The sequence below is a fragment of the Ascidia mentula genome, chromosome 6 (assembly GCF_947561715.1).
Source record: "Ascidia mentula chromosome 6, kaAscMent1.1, whole genome shotgun sequence".
Taxonomy (NCBI): domain Eukaryota; kingdom Metazoa; phylum Chordata; class Ascidiacea; order Phlebobranchia; family Ascidiidae; genus Ascidia; species Ascidia mentula.
The window spans coordinates 1194164-1221833 of NC_138571.1; the positions used below are offsets into that span (position 1 = coordinate 1194164).

The window sequence follows — 27670 nt, forward strand, 5'->3', positions numbered from 1 at the left end:
AGTTCAGGAAGTGAGTTTTGTGTGAGAAACGAGTTAGTTGTACGAACGACAAGTGAATGAAGCTTGGTCCATTTTCATCACTCAGGTTTGCATAGATTTTTTTACAACTGACATCAATACATTGCAACTCACTTTTGACTAAAATAGTTTTCAACTCAAATTCAATAATTGCAGATCCATTAAAGCTTATCGTCTACATGTTAAGCCTGCTCACCTAACACAAGGTGGGAAACTTTTGTATTGAATGATGTTGTTGATTCAAATTTTTTGACGAATACATTATTGATGTTTGCAAAGTTTTCAACTTGTTGTTACTTTCAACACTCAATTAAGCTGTAGATAGTTGAACACACTGTTTCAACCTGTAATGTCTCGTCAACCTGCAGTTCTATGGTTATTAAAGCACTTTATTTTATTTACTTATTATTTTTAGCTAAAATCGAAATAACATCAAGACTTTCCTGACAGCTATGTCATCTCCTCAAGAACAAGGTATTCCAAGTCAAATTCTGTTAATATATGTGTTCGTTTTGCTAATCTATGCTAATTTCTTGGTTTAATCACACTGGTGTACAGTATGACCTACACAAACCAGTTTATTGTGTTTAAAGTTCACATGTTCCATACAACACTTAAACATACATGTATCAATCAAGCTGGGAGTTCAAGAGACGTGGATGATCTCTCACAAATGTTGGATGTTCTCCCAACGACCAGTCAACATGACATAGTTGATGTTCCAGGGACATCTGCACAACATGTAGTGGTAAGTTATAATGTAGAGATAGCAATTAGAAAATATAATTTTACTGCAATGTCGCACTGTGTGATTTTGCTTAGTCATCACAGACGACGGATGACTCATCACAACATAGCTCCAGTCAGGAATCGAGTGATACAGAAGAAGATATGAATCAATCTGCTCCTAAAAAGGTTGAAAACCCAGAACAAATGTTGAATGTTCTACCAACGACCAGCCAACATAACATAGTTGATGTTCCAGGGACATCTCGACAACGTGAAATTGTAAGTAGGTGACTCCACAGTGTGGTAAACGTTGCTAGGCCTGCTGGTATTTTCAAGCACTGCATCACGAGGTTTGGTTTCCTTTTGAAGCCCAATCAATATGTTGTTCATTTCAGATGAACTAGAATAATTTGTTGCTACAAAATATTCTGTCTGAGATTGGTGTAATTTGTCAATAGAAATGTTTTGTTATTTCAACTACACATCAAGTACGTACACCAAACTGCCTATTTCAACCCTGACTTTTACATCACGTCACATGCAGAATATCCAAGGGGAAGGCCCTGTTCTTGGCGACCAAAACATCCACACAACTGGACCAGTCTGTACCGGACCAGTTACGATCAAACAACAGGTCAAAATTGTTCAACATACAACACCAAAACAACCCAACTTACAATCAGAAATACAGGAAAAATGTAAGTGAACATTCGCAGAATATAGTGTTGTCACACATGGGTAACTTGACACCCCAGAATGAACAAAGGCTGTACAGTACGTCACAAATTCTACATGGGTGTGGCCTGAAAAGTCACTGGCCCGATAGAAGTGACTTGTTTACATTCACGCAATGAATAATAGGACAGGGAAGATATGTTTCGTTTGACACCCGTGCATTTTAATTCGCAAATCGTGTTACATACAGTTACGTACTGTTTCTGTGTCATGTTCTTTGTCTCCAAACCGGGAGAAATCTGTCATTCTATTTATTGCCTTGTACCATGACTGACCCTTTTCCGTCCATCGCCGAGCATAAAGAACTTTGTAAGCCGAGGGTTGGTGACAGCAGTGGTGTTCTGGTTCTTTGCTAATCTAAATCGTTTTGCGGCGGGTGAACAGCTTCCTGTATACATTAATGGAAATATACTTTGCTTGTAGCACAATTTTAACGACATCACGATTTTGTTGTGTTATGATGTTAATTGTTTATTTCATACATGACGCTTTAAGTCACTGTAACTACGGGACAACTACAAAACACATAGGTCAAAAGAAAACAGTACATACGCCTGCACAAGAACGAAAAACCACACTAACAGAACACGTGTGCGACAACACACAGTCAATCACTCACGCAAGCGTTGAGCGCGCAAGGCTCAGGGCAACTTGCGTACCGCCATTGGCTCATGTCTATTAAGACAAGTCTTGTCTTAATTTCACAACATGTTGTAATTATTGGTATTTTGTGACTTGTCACATCATCAAGTAGCCCTGACCTTGTGCAGGTCTTAGGCACTGATTTGAAAGCAGGACAAGGAATGAAATGCGTTTGTTCGGTCAGCTGATCGATCAGATTACGTTGAGAGTGAAAGGATTTGTTTAGTCGCGCGTCTAACACAGCAAACTCTTGTCGTGCCGCGGCCGGATCAGTTTATTGTCTCTGTTGCTGGAGATTGTCAGAGCTTGGAGTAAAATTAACAAAATGCCACAAGCTCGTTTCACGCGGATGTCGCAGTGGCAACTTTATCCTATTTATAGCTCATGTCTGATTGAGAAAAATAGAACTGTCTCAGTAACCCTGTTTACATGGCCAAGTCGACTTGAGCATCAAGTCGACTCGTGACCGGGTCACGTGATTTTCAAATTCGACGCGCGAAAACGACGAATTTACATGGGGCTTTTAAGTCAGCTTAAGTTAATCTGTCTCGGGCTGACAGGCTGTAAATTCAGACTCTGTATTAAATAAATTATCAATACTTCTAATCTAAGCATGCAGAGAAAAGTTATTGGCTTTCTTGTCATATTCAAGTGTCATGGGATTCTTGTCATATTTGTTTTTTTTTGACAAACAGAAAAGGTTTACATAAGCCTGCTTTTGTATTTTATGGTTGATTGTTGTTCACATAATCCTTGCATAAGTAAGATGCAGTAGCCTAAATATGAATAAACAACCAGTTTGCATTGACTTGTTATATTATAGCACATCCAGCAGCAAATGAAAACAGTTAACACAAGTGCATTCTTCTTTCAAGCAAGTGTCAGCATTCCTGCAATGCATTTGTTTCCTTCAGGTCTCCAAAATGCAACTTAGGTCCTCAAAACGAATGTTGCTTTTTTGTATCTTGATGCTTGTACAATTCATTTGGGCAGTATTTATCAAAATTAACTCGAGCAAGCACATCCTTCTCGCCCCTGCAGCATAGACGATACTCACGTAGTTGTACTAGAACTAGTTTATTACTTTTAAGGTTTATTGTAAACAGCAAACCCTCAACGCACAACCTCATAACCAAATTACCTAATCCTAACTTCTTCGCGGCACTTGTCGCAACTGGGTTTAAGCTGACTTAATCGCTTAAGCTGTCCCGTAAACCACTCTCCGCGTTAGATCGAAGGCCGAGACGGCCTAAGACGCTTGCCTTTTTCTCTTCGCCGAAAACGAGAGAGTCGGATCGGCGAGACAGCTTCGAAGCCGTCTTAAACCGTCATGTAAACGGGGTTAGTAATAAAACAATGACTTCTGCAAGCAACAATTACAAATCTTGTTTATTGTGCCATACTACATCCGCATTTATTGTATGGTCTGGTAATATAGGGGGTTAAATAAAGTTCACAGTCACGAAATAATCGCATTTAAAAATAAAAAAACAAGCAGTTCTTGTACAACACATACCAGATTTATTGTATGACCAATGCCAAAAATCTTAAATTACTGTGGCGATGTTTATTGTGTCCCCAATAAACAAAATACTGAATGGGAAATTCAACGATCAACGATACGGTGTTGTATGTAAAGTGTTTCCAGTGGAATAGGTAAAGCGGTTTGGAGCAATTACTAATTCTGGAAACACTTTACATCCAACACCATAAACCAGCACTGAACGTGGATGATAGCTCCAAACCGCTTTACCTATTCAACATCTAGGTCCGTACTGCAGTCTGGCACATTGTCAATGATGACGTCGCTGCTGTGCTTTCATGTTGTTGTCACGTGACATGCCTCTGGCTTGTTGCGCGTTGTTGCTGCTGTTTCCCTTCTGCCTACCCAGTCCTTTATTACCCCGACGCTTTTCTTGCATGCACTCATTGTAGTACTGATGATGAACCCAGTTAGTGTTCGAAACGTTTACTAATGAATAACAGCATTTTAGCTTTGGCTTTCATTTTCAAAGTTATAAACTCCAATATTTGCACCTTAATAAAGTTTTGTGTCGCAATTATTACAGTTTCTCGTTAAACTGGCCATAGTGGTGCTGGCTAATAAGGACCTTATTTTCCTTCTGTCAGCATCAACCGACAAATTAGTTATGTGAATATTCTTTCATTGTTTACAGAATAAATTTAACGATTGTTTGGATGGAAACACAAAACATTACAATACTCTACCTACACAACTTTCTCTCTCAATAAAACAACATCCCGACCAATCAGTGTGCCACATATCTACCTTAAAAACAAAACTACTTAAGCGTATAAAATTAATCGAGACATTCTGGGTGAAACAAATCATGACAAAAAAATGTGTGAAAAAATTATAATATCTCTGTAGACATGAATAATGACTTCAGTTGAAAATAAAGATAGGAAAACCAAATGTGCAAAAAAAAAACAAGTTAACAAGTCGTTTTAAACTCGAACTAACAACCACGATTACTTGTGTCAGAAAAAAAAACCTAGTAACATTACCATTTTCTCCATACTATTGAAACTTTAGAACAAACTTACAAACTGATTGGATTTCGAACATTTCTTACCTCGCGTTTTCGACGACAAAAAATCGTTTCAGGGATTGGGTTTTGTCGAATCCCAATACCATGAATCGACAAGTGGCGGAACTTTATCCATTCCAGAAGGAACATATTATTACGTCATAACGCAATATAATCAAACATCTGAGTGTCAGTTATTGTTGATTGAAACGGGACCAACATTTTCACCATTGTTTTATAAACACATGCAAATTCGATTACATCGGAATAACTGTGCTCCATGTTTAAATAGACGAATTTGCGGCTTTATCTCCTTACTGTGTGACATCACAAACCAACGCGTAGGCATTCAATTTTTGTTCTACAAAACACCTGACACGTTCTACGAAAAAATTTAAAAAAAAACTTGTTGTAGGCGAAGAACTGAAGTCAACTTTAAAAGATAAAGTGGAATCCATCGCCAGTGAAGAATCATCACTTGCGGAAATCACCCAACGAAACATAACACCAGTCAACCTATCCATAGTCAGCAAACCACAACAAATTGATGACGAGTTTCAAGCAGAAGGACATTACCATCGTAGAGAGGAGTTGGTTAAAGTTTACGATCGACCATCCGGTGACATCAGCCCTGAAGAAATGTTTACTCGTGCAAAGGAAACAGCACAAAGAGAAGCAGAACAGAAATTCAAACCAGAACAAGGGGAAGCAAAACTCGAGTACGTGGAAAAGCATGGAAATATTGTCGGTGTTGTCGGTCAAGCGGGCATCGGCAAAACTACTTCCTGCAAAAAATGGGCATTACAAGCTTTGCAAAGAGAGTTGTTTGGGAAAATATCCTTCATCTTCTACATTGTAATCCGAAATATAAATTTCAAAACAAGCATGACTTTCCTTCGGTTTCTCCTTCACGCCATGCTACTTAGCTGGGAATACTCTCCTGAGGTAGCTCAAGGGATAATGCAAGCAATCAATGGTGATCCAGATGTTCTCTTTGTTTTCGACGGAGTCGATGAAGCAGCTTTTAAATCATTCTCAAGTAAAGCTCCTACACCCCTGTTAGATGAAAAGAACAAAGCAGAAGTTTATCTCAAGCATTTATTGAGTGGAAATTTGCTTCCACGTTCCCGGAAGATTTTCACGTCACGACCAGCTCCATTCTACAAACTCCATCCTTCACATCGACCAAGGTTTATTACTCAGATACTCGGCTTAACTCCAAACTCACAGAGAGAACTTGGACAACAGATATGCGGTGCAAGATATGACTCTGTACAGAAAAAACTTGAACAAAACACCAATATGTTCTCTTACTGTTACGTTCCGGTTAATTTCATACTGACCGTCAACTATCTGCTGAGTCATGATGACGATAGTCAGCATATTTCGCTTACCCGTGTTCTGGCATCTACTTGTGTTCAATACTCACAAACTGATCACCTCAAGAATGAAAATCCACAGTTAAACAAACTTTCAAAATTGGCCTGGGACGGGTTTCGGAACAAGAAAATTGTTTTCAAAGTACAAGATTTCAAAAGCGCAAAACTGAATGACTCAACAGTTCATGCTTTTCTGAATACCTCAATTACAAAGCAGGGAAACTTAAAGTTGACAATACTGGACGGACATAAACGTAGATATTTTTCACATCTCATTTGGCAAGAATTCTTCTCCGCGGTTTACCTGATGACGATCATGCCTTTAAAAGAATTCCAGAAACAATACACCCGACTTACCAAGGACAGATGGGAGGTTGTTGCCAAGTTCGCGTTCGGAATTTGCGATTCTTCAGTTTTCAACGATATTGAAGCCTTAGTTCATGGATTTTCACGTGAAGATTGGAAAGCGAAGAAGAAGCTGCTGAAGAATCTCGTATCGTCGTGTATGGGGGAACCAACCACACAATCAAGTAATACTTCGATGTTGCAGCTGGGCTCATGAGGCGAACGATGTGGAGATAACTTCAATCGTGTCCTCCTTACTCCCTGATGAGATCGACCTCAGTGACTCATCGCTCCTCCCGACCGACCTCGAGAATCTCACCTTCGTGATTCAAAAGAGAAGCAAACCGGTAAGATGTTGTTTGTGTATTTCTGTACCCATGGTGGAAATCCTGGGGGGGGGGGGGGGCGCAGAGGACCTTCCCCAATATTTGGGTTGGTGGAGACATAATATTATTGGTCCGCCAAAAAACTTAAAGTGTTGAATGTTTTGTGTTTTTAATCCCTCCAATATAAAGTCTTCTTCGTCGAATAAATGAATTATTTGAAAGCAGCACGTCCATAGCTGCTTCGTTTCGGACCAAGTCGATCGTAATACGACCTCACAGTCGTCAATTATTGTTGCACAAACAACCGTATCATTGTTTTGTGTTACTTCGATGTTTGGTCATTTTGTGATAACATATAATACGGTATAAAAGATATGAAAAGTTTAATTTTGTTTTAAATCAAATCTTTAGAATTACGTCCACGATAATGACAGGAACAACCACGAAGTGTGGTCGCTATTAAAAAGCGCAAAAAATAATTGAAAACCAATATATTAATCCAGCTGCTTGTTGCTGAAGCTACCAGACATAATGTAAACTTGACAGATTTTCTGTCCTTGGTGTGCAATGTATATTTCGACGATATTAGTCGTCATCATATTATTGACGATGATAATCGAACAGAGTTTAGGCGTGTCAGATATAACCAACACATAATATTTTGTGCTTACCGTCTTGCAACATAAGGATGTCAATCGTAATTGAATTTAAATGGAGCCGGTGCCCATACATGTGAACAACCACGTATTCACGAGTGATTTTGTACTGAGAAACATAGTGGTGCGACATGAGTAAATGTACGGTGAACATAATAACGGTCGGGATTCGTGGCCAGGATTTCCTGGGTTCAAATCGCGATGTAGTCCCAAAAAATAAATTGTGCTAACCTCTGTTGGAACTGAATGAAAGTTAGGCTTGTTTAAACTTTGTATATCAACCAAAACACGCAATTATATTTGTATGAAGCAAACTCTAAACAATACGGAACGACATCCTTATAGGTTATGCCATTATTTGTTTGATTCATTGTGTTATTGTTATTCAAACCATGTTTTACTTGGATATTATTTCATTCAGCTGAAACAGCTCAACCTCTCGCACAACAATATAGAAGACCGTGGGGCGGTTTACGTGGCCAACTGCATCCGAAACATTGAACAAGTGGATCTAAGTGAATGCGGCCTGACAAGCGTTGGTGCCAAACATCTATACGAGAAGATTAAACTGTTGAAGAAACAAGTGAGTAATTTCATGTATGTCCAAAGGAACAATATTTATGTTTGTATTGCAATGAATGCGTCCAACATGCACGAAAATGTCAGCGAACGAGAGGTGTTGTGCGTTAGGTTCATTTGTTTTATAAGAGGAGCCGAGTGACGCAAAACAACACAACCATTAAAGCAGGAGCACAATTTAGGTAATTTAGAAAATTACCTTGATTTTCAATTAAAGCGTTCTGTCACGATGTAGGAATCATGCTCTACTAATTTACTTTGTCTGAAATGTACCAAGGAAGCGGTAAGATGTTGTTTGTGTATTTTATACAAAAAAAAAATTGAAAATTTTTCATGAGTGACAAATAATACAATACTTGACTACCAGGTTTCTCGGCATAAATACAAATGTTTTCCAACTATTGGACCGTTTCCCAAAGACGGCGGTCGTTTGTAAACAATTCTCGCTTGGCTTTTCAATTCTTTCTCTTTGTGCATTAGTTTGAGCGCTTGAGTAAAGGCGATGCCCCAAGCAATCATTGAGATTTTGCCCTTTACGGTGGCATCACGAAAGCGCTGTGTCCAAGTTCGTGCCTCTGCAATATTTTCACTAATAACTTCCTTCGAGAAGCCCGATTTTATACATATATCCTGAAGTTGATCTAGGCATTGTAGGTGGTTGTCTTGTCTATCATACAGGCGATGTAAACGACATGCTTCATCTAGAATAATGGACTTGTAATTGTGTCCGGGTGATAATATGTTCCATGAAGGAAACGCCGCTCTTTTGCTGCCTCCTTAACAAAGTTATTGGTGACAAACCCAAAACTAGATTCGCAATCCGGCACATGCGCAGTCTTGTAGATAAAAATTCTTACGGCCGTTAGTCGAAAATTCTTACGCATTTACTTGGAACGATTCGATGCACATACGATTACACCTGTAGTTTTCTTTGTTTGGAATTGTTTTTTTAAATCCAACTTACTCCTCGTACTTAACACATGATGTGAAAGCGTTTCCATAAACATCAGGCAGTTAATCTGCAACAAAGCTTCTCTCCTAACATGAATAATGCTGCAATGGTTCAGACTAAACGACGATAATGTAACCCCCGTATTGGAGTGATGCACATTAACGTCGTTTTAAAGGGAGGTCCCCAAAGCACTGATGTTAGCCATATTACAAGTGTGTTTTTTAGGCATGAACCAATCGGCGTCGGTAATTGCACGCGCCTCGTCAGTACTTCGCGTTGGTAAATAGTTTGGTGACAAGTTTTACGCCCATATCGCGGTTGACGGTTGCGACTAAAAACTTTGGTACGAAACTTCATTTAGTTTTATTAACCGACAAAACAAGTTGTTATTATCGATTAACTTAATATTCAACAAGTTAATCATGTACAGAGCGTTTACTTAGAACATATGTATTAGTGAGTTCGAAGATTTTTTAAACCAAACGATTTTACTGTAGCCAAAAATTAATTAACGCAAGGCAATTTACGCCATTGCGAACAATAATAATACATGAAATATTTTGTGTCAAACTAATCACCAAACACTCAATTTATAAATAAAAGTAGTTAAAACCCCTTTAAATTAATCATAACAAGCCGAGCAAAAACAAGCTTACAATCATTACAGCTGACGGAAAAGTTAAAATCAAATTTCGGTCAACCACTTCAAGCGAGAAAATCACGCCGTCACGGCATGATGCAGATTGGTGTGAATACTTTGGCGCTTGCCGCTTGCCGCGTTTAGAAAACCACGCCGACAGCAGCTATGGTGTGATATTTTGCATTGATTGTAATGATTATCGTATTACGCAAACCAATTTGCACCTGAAATATAGTCAACACTATCAAGATTTCTGAAAAGATCATGGTTGAATTAGGAACACTCGAAAAAAATGCACCAACTTATTCTATAATTTAACACATTAACACGACGGCAATTTACGCCATTGAGAACAATAATAATACATGAAATATTTTGTGTCAAACTTATCACCAAACACACAATTTATAAATAAAAGTAGTTAAAACCCCTTTAAATTAATCATAACAAGCCGAGCGAAAACATGATACGTCCGCTCATTCCAATTGACATCCCGAGCAAACCCATTAAGTTTTATCGCAGGTTTCACGCGAACCCATCCAACATCTTCATATGATACGTCCGCTCATTCCCATTCACTTCCCGAGCAAAGTCATTAAGTTTTATCGCAGGTTTCACGCGAACTCATCCAACATCTTTATATGATACGTCCGCTCATTCCCATTGGCATCCCGAGCAAAGTCATTAGGTTTTATCGCAGGTTTCACGCGAACTCATCCAACATGTTCACATGATACGTCCGCTCATTCCCATTCACTTCCCGAGCAAAGTCATTAGGTTTTCTCGCAGGTTTCACGCGAACTCATCCGACATGTTCACATGATACGTCCGCTCATTCCCATTTACATCCCGAGCAAAGTCATTAAGTTTTATCGCAGGTTTCACGCGAACTCATCCAACATTTTCACATGATACGTCCGCTCATTCCCATTTACATCCCGAGCAAAGTCATTATGTCTAATCGCAGGTTTCACGCGAACTCATCCAACATGTACACATGATACGTCCGCTCATTCCAATTGACATCCCGATCAAAGTCATTAAGTTTTATCGTAGATTGCACGCGAACTCATCCAACATGTTCACATGATATGTCCGATCATCCCCATTGACATCCCGAGCAAAGTCATTAGGTTTTCACGCAGGTTTCACGCGAACTCATCCAACATGTTCACATGATACGTCCGCTCATTCCAATTGACATCCCGATCAAAGTCATTAAGTTTTATCGTAGGTTTCACGCGAACTCATCCAACATGTTCACATGATACGTTCGATCATCCCCATTGACATCCCGAGCAAATTTATTAAATTTTATCGTAGGTTTCATGCGAACTCATCCAACATGTTTACATGATGCGTCCGCTCATTCCCATTGACATCCCGAGCAAAGTCATTAAGTTTTATCGTGTAACACAAACCGAGTCTTGTTGAAGTAGCTTATTATAGTTAGTGACGTTGGTATTTTCACATACGACATCCTTATAGGCTGTGCCATTATTTGTTTGATTCATTGTGTTATTGTTATTCAAACCATGTTTTACTTGGATATTATTTAATTCAGATGAAACTGCTCAACCTCTCCCACAACAATATAGAAGACCGTGGTGCGGTTTTCGTGGCCGACTGCATTCAAAACATTGAACAAGTGGATCTGGGTAGATGCGGCCTGACAAGTGTTGGTGCCAAACATCTATTCGAGAAGATTAAACTGTTGAAGAAACAAGTGAGTGATTTCATGTCTGTCCAAAGGAACAAGATTTATGTTTGTATTGCAATGAATGTCCAACGTGTACGAAAATGTCAGCGTACTAGAGGTGTTGTGCGTTAGGTTTATTTGTTTTAAAAGAGGAGCCGTGAGGCAAAATAACACAACCAATAAGCAGGGGCATATTTTTGGTAATTTTGGCAAATTAAGTCCATTTTCAATTCAAACAATCTGTGACGATGAAGGATTCAAGCTCTACTAATTTGCTTTGTCTGAAATGTGCCAAGGAAACAAAGAAGAAGCTGTTGATTAATCTCGCATCTTCGTATATGGGGAAACCAACCAATCAAGCGATACTTCGATGTTGCAGCTGGGCGCATGAAACAAACGATGAGGAGATCACTATAATCGTGTCCTCCTTACTCCCTGATGAGATCGACCTCAGTAACTCATCGCTCCTCCCGACCGACCTCAAGAATCTCACCTTCGTGATTAAAAGGAGAAGCAAACCGGTAAGATGTTGTTTATGCAGTTTTATACCAGTAAGATATTGTTCCAGTTGTGAGTCTTCGAAACAAAAATTAAAATTTTTGAACAGTGACAATTCATACTATACATGACTGCCAGGGATTTGGGCACAAATGCAAGTGTTTTCCAACTAGTGGACCGTTACCACCATATGGGTCGCATGCTATTTATTTTTTGGTGGCGGAAATGTAACTTGAATAATGCTGGAATGTTTGCAAAATGAAACCCCCGCATTAGAGTCATGTACATAACCTCGTTTTAAAAGGAGGTCCCCAAAATACTGATGTAAGCCATAATACAGATGGTGTGTCTTTTTGGCGTAAACAAATCGGCGTATGTATTTGAGTTTGATGAAAACTTCCTTTTAACGCCTATATCGCGGTAGACGGTTGCGGCTGGCGATGCATGAAGGTCGCGTATTCACACCTGCAGTGCGGTTGGCACCAACGCGACAAATCATTTCAGTATCTAAAATACCATGAGCGTTTTTATGCCGAATAAACGTTGTTAGGAAACTTCATTTTGTTTTATTAAGCTACAAAACAAGTTGTTATTAACGATTAACATAATAATCAACAAATTAATCATGTACAGAGCGTTACTTAGAACATATGTATTATTTAGTTCGCTATTGCTGTTGTAACAGAGAAATGACGATGTTAGTGGCACTGATCTAGAAGATTTTTGGAAAACCGCGCCACCTGCTGCTAACGGTGACTGGTGTTAATTCCGTTGGGAATTTTATTTCAATAATGAACTGCCGACGCCGACAGCAGCTATGGCGTGATATTTTAAAATGATTGTAACGATTATCGTATTACGCAAGCGAATCTGTAACTAAAAATATAGTCAACGCTATCTAGATTTCTCAAAAGATCATGGTTGAATGAAGAAAAAAGGGGAAAAAATGGACCAACATCGTTGTATAATTTAACACAATAACACGGCGCTAAACGAGGTCACAGTGTTTGAGCATTATTTGCGCTGAGTACTTTTTAACAGAAAAAAACATCAACGGTAAATTGAAGGAAGAAAAAGGAAAACAACTTTTTTCTACAATTTTTTTTGGCGAGAAATCGGTATCGAACACGAACTACTTGGGTTAAGTCAAGCACGACCACTTTCCATTACAAAAACATTTAGTTCGTTTCTACGATCGATTTTCGATTCAATTGTTCTTGCCGATTTTAAAGTCAACACAAAGTCTGTTATAATGTTTTTGTTGCTGCCAGGCATATTGTAACTTAATAATCTGTTCCTCTGGCAAAGATAAAACGTAACTTTATTCACCGACGTTTCGCCTGTTATTCAACAAGGCTTCCTCAAGGTAATGGTACGCCACACACTAACGCCAAAAAACGTGCCAACAGGAAAAAGGGGATAACGCTAACACCGCTTGCAAAATCATGTGATGTATAAAAAATAGGCGGGAAAACTACTGTTAAAGTAAGTTGTTATACTGTGTTACAAATCGCTGTGTTAATGATAGGGAACAGTGCGTTTACTTCCCGATGCTCTATAACAACTTACTGTAACTGTAGTTTTCCCGCCTATTTTTTATACATCACATGATGAACTGATCCAACATGTTCACATGATACGTCCGCTCATTCCCATTGACATCCCGAGCAAAGTCATTAAGTTTTATCGCAGGTTCACCGGGAGCTCATCCAACATGTTCACATGATACGTACGTTCATTCCCATTGACATCCCGAGCAAATTTATTAAGTTTTATCGCAGGTTTCACGCGAACTCATCCAACATGTTCACATGATACGTCCGCTCATTCCCATTGACATCACGAGCAAAGTCATTAAGTTTTATCGCAGGTTTCACGCGAACTCATCCAACATGTTCACATGATACGTCCGCTCATTCCCATTGACATCTCGAGCAAATTCATTAAGTTTAATCGCAGGTTTCACGCGAACTCATCCAACATGTTCACATGATACGTCCGCTCATTCCCATTGACATCACGAGCAAATTCATTAGGTTTAATCGCAGGTTTCACGCGAACTCATCCAACATGTTCACATGATACGTCCGCTCATTCCCATTGACATCCCGAGCAAACTCATTAAGTTTTATCGCAGGTTTCACGCGAACTCATCCAACATGTTCACATGATACGTCCGCTCATTCCCATTGACATCCCGAGCAAAGTCATTAAGTTTTATCGCAGGTTTCACGCGAACTCATCCAACATGTTCACATGATACGTCCGCTCATTCCCATTGACATCACGAGCAAAGTCATTAAGTTTTATCGCAGGTTTCACGCGAACTCATCCAACATGTTCACATGATACGTCCGCTCATTCCCATTGACATCCCGAGCAAACTCATTAAGTTTTATCGCAGGTTTCACGCGAACTCATCAAACATGTTCACATGATATGTCCGCTCATTTCCGTTGACATCCCGAGCAAAGCCACGTTTTTTCGAGAAACTTAAATCTAGTCTTGTTGTAGTAGCTTACTGTAGTTAGTGACGTTGATAATTTCACATACGCCATGTTCAGTACAAATCTGTTCAACTGTTGGACCTTCTATATAGCAAATTGAAGGAAGGAAACCCTGTCGATTCTTGCGAAACAGAAGCAAAGTCCAAAATGCCTTTGGTTTCATCTTTTAACGTTATCACAATTGACAAACCGTCTGAAGAAGTTGTTCTCTAATTAGGTTTTCTCAGTCCTTACGAACCCAAGTGATTTTCGGAGATTTCTTCTCACATCGTGCGAAATTACCTTGTCTTGAATTGTTAAAATCAATTAATCTGCGTTGCTAATTGCATCCTTTATATCAGACTGAAAGAGTTTAAATGCATGCGAACAGCGGTTTAACAAAAATAGATTCGAAAAATGCACGCTGCACGCTTCGGTGCACACAGTTTGTGGCACGTTCAATGACGTCGCAATAGGACCCCCTCCAGTAGCGGGCAGTCGTCACGCCTGGTAACGTTCTGGTGTGCGTACGTGACGTCGAGGTCTTCTCGGCGGCCTGGGGCGCGCTACCTGAACTGGCACGGACAAGTCAACGTGCGCTGGCTTCAGCCGATTGATGGATACGTGTTGGTCGCGTCCGCCAATATCAAGTTTAAACGACTTGGCCGCTCGCTGCAACTTTGAAGGGACCGTAAGGAGTCGTTGAAGGGGGTCGGTGGGTGTCGCATCGAACAAACACATATTCACTCGTCTTAATGTATTTTGGAACGCTTACGCGAACCTGGTTGTGTCTCGACATGGGCGTCGGAAGAATCTGTTAAAGAGATCTTGGGAGTGCAGGCAAAAACGTACTGGGTTCTTCTTCAATTGGTGAAATGAATTGCCCAGGCACTGCCAATGTTGTGTCATAAACCATCTCCGCCGAAGTTGTCTGCAAATCATATTCTGGTGTAGTTCGTATTCCCAACAATACCCAAGGTAGACATGTGGGCTGGAATACCGACACAGCATATCCAATGGTAGATGAAAGCGCGGGCGCACGTAATCCAGCATGGGAATTTCCTCTTGCCTGCGAGTAAAACGGTCTACCACCGTGAGTAAATACATCTTGCCATGACATTATGGCAAAAATATTTGGCTAATAGAAAATAATAGAAAAAGGTAAAGTTAAAAATTATGTACAACGCTTTAATTAATCTCAACAAATCATATATGTGGAAAAGAGCCAATCAAACTATTTTCAACAAATAAAAATTAACCGAATTTAACCGCCTTCGGCGTGCCAAGGTAAAATCGGGCGGTAAGAAAAATGCGTAAAGAATATACGAAATTAATACATTTGGGAGTCAGGCGAATCCGGCATCTCGGACCAGCGTAATTTCGTGACTGGAACACAATAACAACGATTGTAAGTTGTCTTGCTGTATTTTTTTCACGGCACATAAACACACAGAGAGAATTAATCGAAACTCTAATACGATTGTCACACACCGAAAAGCGATTTACTTACACGTTTCCTTGCCCCGATCTTTGAGGCAACGCAATGTAGGTGTTTTGATATATTTGAAACTATGTTGCATCTTCAATACAAGACGCATTCCTAATGTAAACAAACTTTGTTGTACCAGGATAACTTGTGTGACAACAAATTCGCTACAGCGAAAAAGGTTTACGATTATTGGTCACCGCTACTTTAGCGCAGTTTTCTGCTTTATTAAGATGAAGTAGAAGCTTTTGAAATAGGTTTGTTGTAGTTGTACATTTATTTGTACGCAACGCTGCCGCAACCGTGTTGCATCCACTTGAAATTGATCGAATAGCAATTTGTTGTGAAGATGCATTCTGTATTTTCTTCCACCAACATTGAATTCCCTTCAGCATTTTCTCAGCAGCTTGTCTGTTGTCTCATCCTCTTTATACGATCAACCAACACATAATATTTTGTGTTTACCGTCTTACAACATGAAGATGTTAATCATAAGTGAATTTAAATGAATCCAGTGCCCATTCTTGCGAACAACCACGTAATCACGAGTGATTTTATACTCAGAAACGTGATGGTGCGACATGGGTAAATGAACAGTGAACGTAATAACGGGCGGGATTCTATCGAATTTGAACAATAAAACTGAATCAATGAGAATTTGCAAGGGTTTGGTTGTTCTTGTTTGTGACGTAATATACTTTGGATTGCAAAAAGCGATTCCTAGCTTTCATCTGGAGCATTTCAGAAAGAGTCAGATAAAATGCATGCGAACGGCGGTACAAAAAATAAGTGTGAAAATAGGCACACTGCACGCTTCGGTGCACACAGTTTGTGGCACGTTCAATGACGTCGCCACAGGACCCCCTCCAGTAGCGGGCAGTCGTCACGCCTGGTAACGTTCTGGTGGGCGTACGTGACGTCGAGGTCTTCTCGACGGCCTGGGGCGCGCTACCTGAACTGGCACGGACAAGTCAACGTGCGCTGGCTTCAGCCGATTGATGGATACGTGTTGGTCGCGACCGCCAATATCAAGTTTAAATGGAGCCGGAAAACTGAGGCATGGATAAACGTGGAAAGACGCCAATAATTGAAACGTTGGCAACAGTCATCAGCTGTGGAGTCAAATAAAAGCCTTTCTTCTTGGGCAGCTTCTCTACAAACGTGTATGTGCAAGGCGTTGTCTGTGTATATCTGCCAACATCATATTAGGGTTAAATTTTTTGGCCAGCTCGCTGCAAAACCTTGAAAGGATCGTAAGGAGTCATTTTTAATCAAGCGACTTGAAATTTTACAAACAAATACTAGAGTCAAGTAGAAAACGGGCAGTGAAAATCGACTTTGCGTATGTCCTTTACTTTTTTGTTCCTGTGCGAAAACGTATTTTTGAAATTAGGGTGGCTAAGGCGAAATTGACTAATTTTGACAGTTATTCGCGAGTCATTTGAACATTTTCAAATTAAGCTACTGTAATTTTACACACAAGCTCTGCAGAACATGAGCAGTGAAAATCGACTTTGCGTATATCTTTTAGTTTTTCATTACTGCACGATAACACATGTTTGAAACTAGGGTGGCTAATATTCAGCGGAATTGACTAAATTTGGCAGTTAATCTCCTGGATCTATTTCAGTTCGTTGATTTCGACCTGCATCGCCCGACAGTAACCCTGTTTACATGGCCAAGTCGACTGAGCATCAAGTCGACTCGTAACCGGGTCACGTGATTTTCAAATTCGACGCGCGAAAACGACGAATTTACATGGGGCTTTTAAGTCAGCTTAAGTTAAGCTGTCTCGGGCTGACAGGCTGTAAATTCAGACTCTGTACTAAATAAATTATCAATATTTCTAATATAAGCATGCAGAGGAAAGTTATTGGCAGCTAGTTTACGCAAATGCTTGCTGCAAATTGGTCCCTGATTATAATGTGAGTTTACTTTGCCAGATATAATAGATGATTAAACTAAAAGTCTGCATTTTCCTGAAATGTGTTCACAACAACACCATGGTAAGAGTATTCAAGTGAAAATTTCATGTATAGTAGTATTAATTATCTCTGTCCTTCACAGGATCCTTTTCAGAAGCTGTCTAATCCCGTAATCCCATATACAATTGAGTGTCAGAAAAGGCTGAATGGAATGTTTCATAGCAGCCCAATGTTAATTAAATTGAAACAAATATACAGAAGATGTGATAGTTACATAACATAAACTTGTGTCATGTCATTCTTGTCATATTTGTTTTATTTTGACAAACAGAAAAGGTTTATATAAGCCTGCTTTTGTATTTTATGGTTGATTGTTGTTCACATAATCCTTGCATAAATAAGATGCAGTAACCTAAATATGAATAAACAACCAGTTTGCATTGACTTGTTATATTATAGCACATCCAGCAGCAAATGAAAACAGTTAACACAAGTGCATTCTTCTTTCAAGCAAGTGTCAGCATTCCTACAATGCATTTGTTTCCTTCAGGTCTCCAAAATGCAACTTAGGTCCTCAAAACGAATGCTGCTTGTTTGTATCTTGATGCTTGTACAATTCATTTAACACTTGCGCAGTATTTATCAAATTTAACTCGAGTAAGCACATCCTTCTCGCCCCTGCAGCATAGAGCATACTCAAGTAGTTGTACTAGAACTAGTTTATTACTTTCAAGGTTTATTGTAAACAGGATACCCTCAACGCACAACCTCATAAACAAATTACCTAATCCTAACTTCTTCGCGGCACTTGTCGCAACTGGGTTTAAGCTGACTTAATCGCTTAAGCTGTCCCGTAAACCACTTTCCGCGTTAGATCGAAGGCTGAGACGGCTTAAGACGCTTGCCTTTTTCTCTTCGCCGAAAACGAGAGAGTCGGATCGGCGAGTCAGCTTCGAAGCCGTCTTAAACCCTCATGTAAACGGGGTTAGTGGCTGTTAGTTCTTCAGCTAATTCGTTTGCGTCTCAATTCTTTCTGAATTATTATTGTTCAGCTTTTATTCAAGGTTCATATGATTGCACCAAAACCTCCAAAGCGGCTGGGGTATGCGAGTCCAAGCAGGATTAATCGGATGCAACAAAGCTTTGGCTGTAACTTGATAAATGTCGGAAAGGTTTAGACTTCACGAGAATCCTGTAATCCCGTGTTAGTGCGAAAAACACATGGGTTAAATGCACACAGTTTGTGACACGTTTAATGCGATGCCTACAAAACAATGGCCCTTTATTTTATCACAAATAACAAGAAGGCGATTGTTGGCAAACAAAACTCCCTGGATTGTAATCTTATAACTTGGATCGCCGAGTCTTATTAGCAAGCTAGTTCTACACTGGGTGGTCGTAAGATGTTTTATTATCAGGAATCGGTTTACCTCCATCATCTGAACCTCACAATTACTTCGTCTGTCCCAGTTTCTATTCATTAAATCAATCGGATTTATTTAAATAGGGATAAGAATTATTCGCGCTTGACTAAATATAATTATTACTTGTTTGATTCGTGTTTTCAACTTACTGTTTTTTGATATCAATTATCTGTGTTGTTATTCACACTTTGTTTAACATTGATGTTATTTCATTCAGCTGAAGAAGCTCAACCTCTGGTGCAACAATATAGAAGACCGTGGTGCGGTTTACGTGGCCGACTGCATCCACAACATTGAGCGAGTGCATCTGCTTGGATGCGGTCTGACAAGCGTTGGTGCCAAACATCTATTCGAGAAGATTAAACTGTTGCGGAAACCGGTGAGTGATTTCATATCTCAGTCGGAATTCGTCCAACACACACGAATATTTCTGAGTGTCGCGAGCAAAAATCCAACGCACGATGAGAAAGAAAGTTACAGGCTGAGTTATTTAAATGCCGACTGTCGCCATATCGCTATGTAATGCTTAACGGTTGTATTTCACACTATATACCCCAACTATAATTTAGTGACATTATGAAGGTTATGCAATTTTTAGATCTATCCTATGCACTAAACCAGCTATAGACTGCTAACTCGTTGTTCACGCAGACTTCTGTCAGTTAATTACGTCACTCTAATGTTTCTTCAGTCGTGTTCATAATGCGCGGTCAGTTTCACCAATATTGACCACGTTGTAGTTGCCGCAGTGTGTTTAGTACACCACACCTCACACATCCGGCATATCTCCTGCGTAGTCCGAAGAAGGTAGTGTAACAGGCGGGCGTTCAAACACTTGAATGTGAAAATCTATAAGAGGACGCATCAAGGTGTCAGATAGTTCTCCAAAATAAGGCAACACAATCACACCCATGGGAGTCCCTTCGTCACATCTAGACGGTGAAGCCTGGTTGCGCCGCCCATGGAAAAGGATGGTAACCGTTCGCTCGCCCTCTTCACGTCACCCACCTCCTGCTCCTCTGCTTCTTCCCCAGAAATCAGGGTCTCTACTCAGTGTACATTGTACGTATTATACCGGAACCCGAACTTCGACATAAATTGGTGTCCAACCCCAACTAGCTTCTAATTTTGGTTAACCTGCAGTAACGAATCACCGCTAAAAGCAAGGCTAGAAGCCACACGAAAAATAGCGGCTCTCTTTGTATTGAAGACTCGTAAATGTCTGCAAATCATATTCTGGTGTAGTTCGTATTCCAAACAATACCCAAGGTAGACATGTGGGCTGGAATACCGACACAGGATATCCAATGTCAGGTGAAAGCGCAGGCGCACGTAATCCTGCATGGGAATTGCCTGAGATCGTAATGTTCTGAAGATGAAGGCCATTCAAAGTTTTACGATACGTCTGTACCTCGTGAATTTGTTGCACAGTTGACGAAGTTTCAAAGTCGAAATCCAAGGTTGGCGTTTGCAAAGCAGACATGGTTGCATGCCAATGGACATCGGCGACTTTGTTACTTTTACCGTTGATTTGCTGCACATCAGTGGTGAACTTGGCGCCGCGCTCTCAATCGACCCCGCAACAGCGCGCGTGTTTCGCGGTGTGTACGCACGAAACGAACTCGCATCGTTACGTCATCGACCCCCTGCGTTGTATATTGTGAACAGCGATCCATCCAGTCAACCTGGAATACATTGGAACTCCGTACTTCCAGTTTAACGCTTTTTCAGAAGCCTCACGCGGCTTTAGCCTGCAGGAAATGTATTCAGTTGATTTGCGTGGGAATGATTTATTTGCGGAGCGTTTTGTATGGGATTTGTAAGTACACGGGCATGATTTATTTGCGGAGACTTTTATATGGGATTTGTAAGTACACGGGCATGATTTATTTCCGGACCTTTTGTGACTGACAAGGGCAGGGGAGTCCATATATGTTTTTTTTCAACGCAGATAAAGGCGAGCTTACAAACCAACAGACACACACCAAAGCGAAAAACAATGCTCAAAAATTCTGCGACGATAATGATGTCCGTTCTACGCTGTAATGTCGGTAACTAAGCGATTCCTTTTCCCCCCAAAAAAATAAAACTAATTAAACTATTTTAATCAAATAAAAATTAACCGAATTTAACCGCCTTCGGCGTGCCAAGGTAAAATCGGGCGGGGAGAAAAATGCGTAAAGAAAATACGAAATTAATACATTTGGGAGTCAGGCGAATCCGGCATCTCGGACCAAGCTGAGAACATAATTGCTCGATGATATTTATAAACACAACAGTCACGCAGTCGGTGAGCACTCTAGAACCGAAACATGTATAATATTGGCAATCCAGAGCAATCGGAGCTAAATATTTCTCCGAAGAAAAAACGCTTTTGGCCTAAAGCAAATCGTAACACCGGTGACTAGCATTTCAACCGACTTTTGACGAATGAGCGATGTGATAATGCATTCGGTATCGTCAGGTGGTGTCGCATAATACATTAACAATAACCGTTCAAATCCATCCTCGATATTCGGGAAAATCACCACCACCTGACTTTCGAGCATAAGCGTCTATGCCACGTTATAGAGGTTCTGGAGTTTAAATCACTGCCCCTCGTATTTCATAATAAGGAACAGCGTAATTTCGTGATTGGAACACAATAACAACGATTGTAAGTTGTCTTGCTGTATTTTTTTAACGGCACATAAACACACAGAGAGAATTAACTGAAATTCTGATACGATTGTCGCACATCGAAAAGCGGTTTACATACAGGATTCCTTGCGCTCTCGGTAAATGGCAGCGACAACTTGTTCCGTGCTTTTAGCGAAGGGGCAGCCCTGCACCCAGCCCAGCGCTTGAATCTTCTTGTTTGGCATTTTTGCAATTGTTGTAACAAATGTGATATCTGCTTAGTGATGCGGATAGATGGGTGAGAAGGTCCATGAGTAACGTCAAACACACTTCTCGTCCATAAATTTATAGGCCTGGCGAGAAAGGTCAAAAGTGTCCATCAGCAACCGTGCCTCGATGGCTGCTGTAGTTAGTTTGGTATTTTCGCATGCGTATACGGAGTTGATTGCTTCTTAATTCTTTTCATGTTTTTTTTTCATTTTGTGGAGCAACAGGATTACCTTAACTCCACATTTGGTCGGGTTTTTTTGGATCCCATCTTTTCCTCAACGTTTCTGTTCCTTTGGTCATGAAAATTGTTAAGCAGACACAAAACCTCTGCATCTCCAGTAAAGTAATATATTTAACGACATCTGTACAGTTTTTCATTACATATTTTGGACCCCAACAAATTCGTTAGCTGCTCGTCATCTACAAAGGTTTCGTCCAACAATAAATGTTGTATCTCTGAGGACGACAACATCTTACTCACAATTTTACATAATTATTTGCTGCCCACAAAAATAAAGAACATTTAAAATACCAAGTATGCGACAATAACGTGTAATTAACTCTGGTAATTTCACCCAATCCTGAACAATGTCATTGAGTATTCTCTGGTAAATTCTGATGCCCACTGATTAACAATGCGACAAATATATGGAAAATCCGCGTGGGGCAAGATTACTCTTCTCTGAAACGACATTTGTGAAATCCCACGCTGAGTTGACCCCAGTGCGTTATTTACAGTGTTATGTTAAAACGTAACGCTTATAAACACGGCGTTAACATGAAGTCTACAAGATGTCCTACCTGGTAACGTCGACTTCCGTACTGGAACTACCAGTGTTACCCTGGCGTCCGTATTCCGTTCCGTATTCCAGCTTCGTAACATTGATTCAAATCATCGAGCAAACAGAACATATTTTATAGACAACTCCCTTGTTACATAAAATATTGGGTCCAAAGCTAACTTCAGTTTCTTAATAAAGTTTTTTGTTAAGTTTTCCCATTAGCTGGCTGGTGGTATCCGAAATTGCAATGTGAAATTTTAAACGATAGGAACCAATAATATTTAGAGAATTACCCGAAGTTGATCGGTGACCAAATTTTGTTGCTTTAAGTTTCGGTCGTCGAATACTTGTCCAAACTTTGGTTGCGAAAATGTTGCCAGTTGCCATTGAATCGAGCTCCACTTTGAACCATTTCGAGTCGACATGTGGAATTAATATTTTTGGCACGACTTTGCATACGAGAGTTGCCACTAATCTCACACATGAAATCTGTTTGCTTTCACGACTCACAACTGTCAGATATCCTCGCCTGAAAAAATTACACCTGTGAGTTTTTGAAGCAACAGTTTGATGCAATATGCCTAGGTTTTGAAGCTATGGCATTTCAACGATACCCCGGAAACCTAGACTGCAAACACAAGGTGCGAAATTAGCAATACGTTGCCATCCATAACAACTTCCGCAGTGTTTTATATTTACCTGCTTTCTTGCGTCCTGGGATGCTTTCGGTTTGCAACCTGTTCAATCCTGGCTTCTTAGACTAAACTTTATTTTAAGCAAATAATACGCTTTAGACAACAAAGAAAAGCTCGTGGCACCCCTGAAAGTTACAAATAGCATCCCGGTTGTAACCACTGCTGTATTCGTTTGAAACAAACAAAAAATAACATCTGGAAACTGCAATGAAACAAACGAACCTGACATAACCACATAAAAACTGCAGTTAAAGATCACACCAGGAAACTGTAATAAATATACCAGAGGATTAAAATCGCCATACATAACCACCCCTTATCCAAGTATAAGCAGGACGACGTCACACCGATAACGCGAAAGAATTACAGCAAAATAACAAGTTTGACTCAAATATTAACAAACCATTGCTTATTTGCAAACAATGTCAGTTGTTTTGGAACAATAACCACTATTTCCAAATTCATTGTGATTTTCTTCATGACAAATATTTGAACCAAATATTGTAAACAACGATGAGATCACTGACGCAATAATCTGATGAGAAGAAACTTGCTGTGTTGATTTTTGACTTTTTAGTTTATGTTATTACAAATCCACTCTGGCCATTTTACAACAACATAATTAGATATTTACCACCATAACATGATCCTAAACCTCCAAGCTGAAGTTATTTTGTTGTTTAGATGGGGTTTCTTGATCTGTCCTACAACCATTTGACGGATGAAAGTGCTGAGTCATTGGCTGCATGTGTTCACAACATTGAGGTGTTGCGTGCTTTGGGTTGTGACTTCACACAAGCAGGGGAGAATCTCATCAGATCAAAGTCGCGAGGAATAATTTACTTGTAACTTTCCATTTCAGCTTGCAGTTCCTAAAGTTATTTCCGATGAAACATTTGATGTAGATTCAACATAATATCACCACGCTACGCTAATTCAATGGCGTAACACGTGATGCAATGTAAACCAGTAATTATTGTTTGTTACTCATATAATTTGTAAATTTCTCATTTCGCAACATTAATTCTCATTTACATCTGATGTATACGACGTAAGCTCGCCAATGAACTGAAGTAACCCCGTTACACGTTGGGGTTTTCCCTTTATCGCCCGTCCGTGAGGTGGTTAAAGAATCTACCAATTCTCATTGACTCTGTTGCGCCATCACGTGTAAAACTGTTCTTGTATCAAATTTATTTTCCAAATTTCTTTCCGTATTTTTAACCTCATCATCTAATCTGGTCTTAATCTTGACAAAATGAAATTATCCCCCTGGCAAGATGTGCGCTTGAACATCTGTGTGTCTCGACCACAATATAACGGCTGTGTTCAAGTAGATAGCAGGGCCTGGTTAACCCTGGGATCGTTCGAACCTCACCGAGAGCTTGATTTCTCAGATCTGCAATGCCCGTGAACCTTATAACCTGCATAATATTTGTGGATATTTCGGTAACCCTGTTAATTCTTAACTTGTGCGCGATTGAAATTTAGATTTTTTTTTATTGGTTTGTGAATTATTTGTGGATTACTGACACTCTGTTCTTGATTTACAGTTTTTAAGTCGCGCTGCAAGTTAGTTGATTGTGACGTCATACTATGTTCTGCATGATTAACCACACGTGTTAAAATAAATCAAGATAAAAGACATACATGAATGAACAAGATATAAAGTAGCTGCAGAAGGGATGAGAATATTGTGTGTTGACGATTTTGAAACTTCTAGTTATGACTTTACCACGCGTTGTCACGTAAATAAAAATTGACTTCGACTCCGCAAATATTTTCCACTCCGTCTCATTTTGTTTGAACTTACCTTATAGCTGTGCGCTGTGAAAGCATTTGTGTTTGGCTTGGTGGGATTAAAATTCGGTTAAACTTGTTTGCTATCTACGCGCAATCACGCCTTTATTACAGAAAATCACTTTCTTTCCTCGCGTTCGCACTTATTTTCAACTTTCTGCGATAAACTTCAGTGGCGGTCACCAGCAGTTTAAAAGCCTACAATGAATAAACTTCCACAGTTATGAAATTTAAAGTGTATGCGACACGTAAAAATAAAACATGTTAATAATCAAACTAAGAGATGTTCATAACTTTAGAACATCTTTCGCGAAAAAAGAAGCTTGATACGGCGATTGGTGTCTGAGATGCAGCTGATCAAAGTCGCAATTTTACCGATGCGAACGAAATCGTGCGGAAGCGAGATATTGTTGCGTGACGTCATAGAAGGCGCTTCGGTCGTGCGTGAGTGTTGGCAGCAAGCCTTATGCGTACGAATGGAAAATATTGTATAACTGGTTTAAGCATAATATTGCATTAAACAGGGGACAAAAAGTGAACAAGTGCAACAAACGGATTTTGATGTTGATTTAAGCTGAAGACAGATGGCCGCTGTTCGACCTATTATGTCTTATTTAGTTGCGTAATAATAAAACAGTTACTGGGACAGGGTGTTCTTATTGTTAAAGCATTTATGATCGCCAACGTGATACATGAACTTTTGAAAACACGACAGAGACAAACCGTTAGTTTACCATTGTCATTTTGTCCACTCACAGTTATTTCGTTTCTGATACACCCTATGGTCTTCCGTTAATTAGGGACAAATAAGCCTTTGATTCGTGACGTCACAATGACAAATTTTTATGTGATGCAAAACCCTGTCCTGACCTTTACGGTAACGTAATCTGTGGATTCTCCCATGTTTGAAACCTTTCGAAATCTGCAAAAAAATGGCGCCTTCTTCTATCTACAATGCATTTTTTCGACGCGAGCGTCTTGTGTGATGTCCGTTTCTCCTCAGCGCAAAAGGTTTACGATTTTTGGTCGTCGCTTCTTTCCGTGCAGTTTTCTACATTTTTTAGTTAACGTAAAACCGTGAAACCTTGGATATATGTTTGTTGTAGATGTACCTTAAGTATTACGCAAAGTTGTCATGGTCGTGTCATATGCACTTTAAGCTGGTTAAACGTGTTTGTTATCGCCGCGCAATCACACGCCTTTATCACAGAAAATCACTTTCTTTCCTCGCGTTCGCACTTATTTTCACTTTTCTGTAATAAAATTCAGTGGCGATCACAGGCAGATTGAAAGTTCGGAATGATTAAACTTCTACAGTTACCAGAAATCACTGATTCCCGTTAAAGTTTAAGAAGTTCGAGAGTTATCTTGGCATTCATAAGCTGTTAAATCTTACACCATTCTCATATTCAACAGATCTGCTTTGTATCAAGTTTGTGTAGAGCTTATTCGTTGCTTGGCATTGTTTGGGAGCGTTAACTTCCCTTTCCGCCTATTTTACTCTCCTTGCTTCGTTATAAAAATCACATTCCATCCGTGGAGTTTAGCTGTTAGCAATTCTCCATGCGAAGTTATATTGCCAATGAAACGAAATTCTGTTCGAGTAACAACAAACTAAAATATATTCGTTCCGAAATCGACCTTTTTTTTACGCCAGATGTTGTGCGTGACAGAGTTTGCAAAATTACAATATAAAATAACCTTGTGTCAAACGCAGTTTAATGGGTCAGAAAACCCTAATTTGACCAAGCGTGCAATGAGAGCAATACACTGGTTGGTCTTTCCCAATCCCATTTCATCTGCTAAAATTCCATTTACTGCATTTTCAAATAGAATTTTAAGCCACTCATAGCCAGCAATCTGGTAATCTCTCAGGATTCCCCCAGTTAGTAGAGTTGGTTGCGAATCATGAACAGCTTTTCCATTCAAGTATTTCACTCCATCAACCACAGTAATTTCATTTTCTCCAGACTTTCCTAGGTGGAGTTTGGATTCAAGCAAAGCTTCTTTGTCTATTTTAGAATTTGTTTTTTGTTGGTTGGAAAATCATGAACAACCAAATTCAGTCGATGTGCAGAGCAGTGCACAAAAGTGGCTTTGGGGTAGATGCTTCTGATACAGGCCTGAACTTCGTTGTCTTTTCCTGCCATTGAGCATCGTCCAACTTGTTGAGGAAACAACACACAATACTTGCACAGAGCACCTTTTAAAAGACTTGAGTAGGCCAGCCATGGAGAATATTGGCCTATCCACGCGTGACGGAAGGAGCGGGAGCCATGAGAATCGTTGTTGTAATTGTATTCAATTGGTGGAACATATGTGTTGATCAGGAAGTCGTATAGTTTTTCATCAGTCAAATGTTCTGTGATTTTCACGTATAGCCCTATGTCCCTATCTTGAGGCAAGTGATTGGCCACTTTCGCAGGTTGTGTT

The 27670-nt window shown here is 39.8% G+C and overlaps 1 pseudogene across 1 annotated transcript; it reads left to right on the plus strand.

Annotated features, from left to right (window-relative positions):
- LOC145906586 (protein NLRC5-like) lies at window positions 1-25116 on the plus strand (annotated as a pseudogene). Its single transcript, XR_014402830.1, has 12 exons — window positions 1-85; window positions 175-224; window positions 434-492; window positions 657-766; window positions 841-1026; window positions 1292-1445; window positions 5092-6747; window positions 7804-7965; window positions 11118-11279; window positions 11549-11773; window positions 19289-19450; window positions 24122-25116. The product of XR_014402830.1 is annotated as a protein NLRC5-like (transcript).
- The last annotated feature ends 2554 nt before the right edge of the window (window positions 25117-27670 follow it).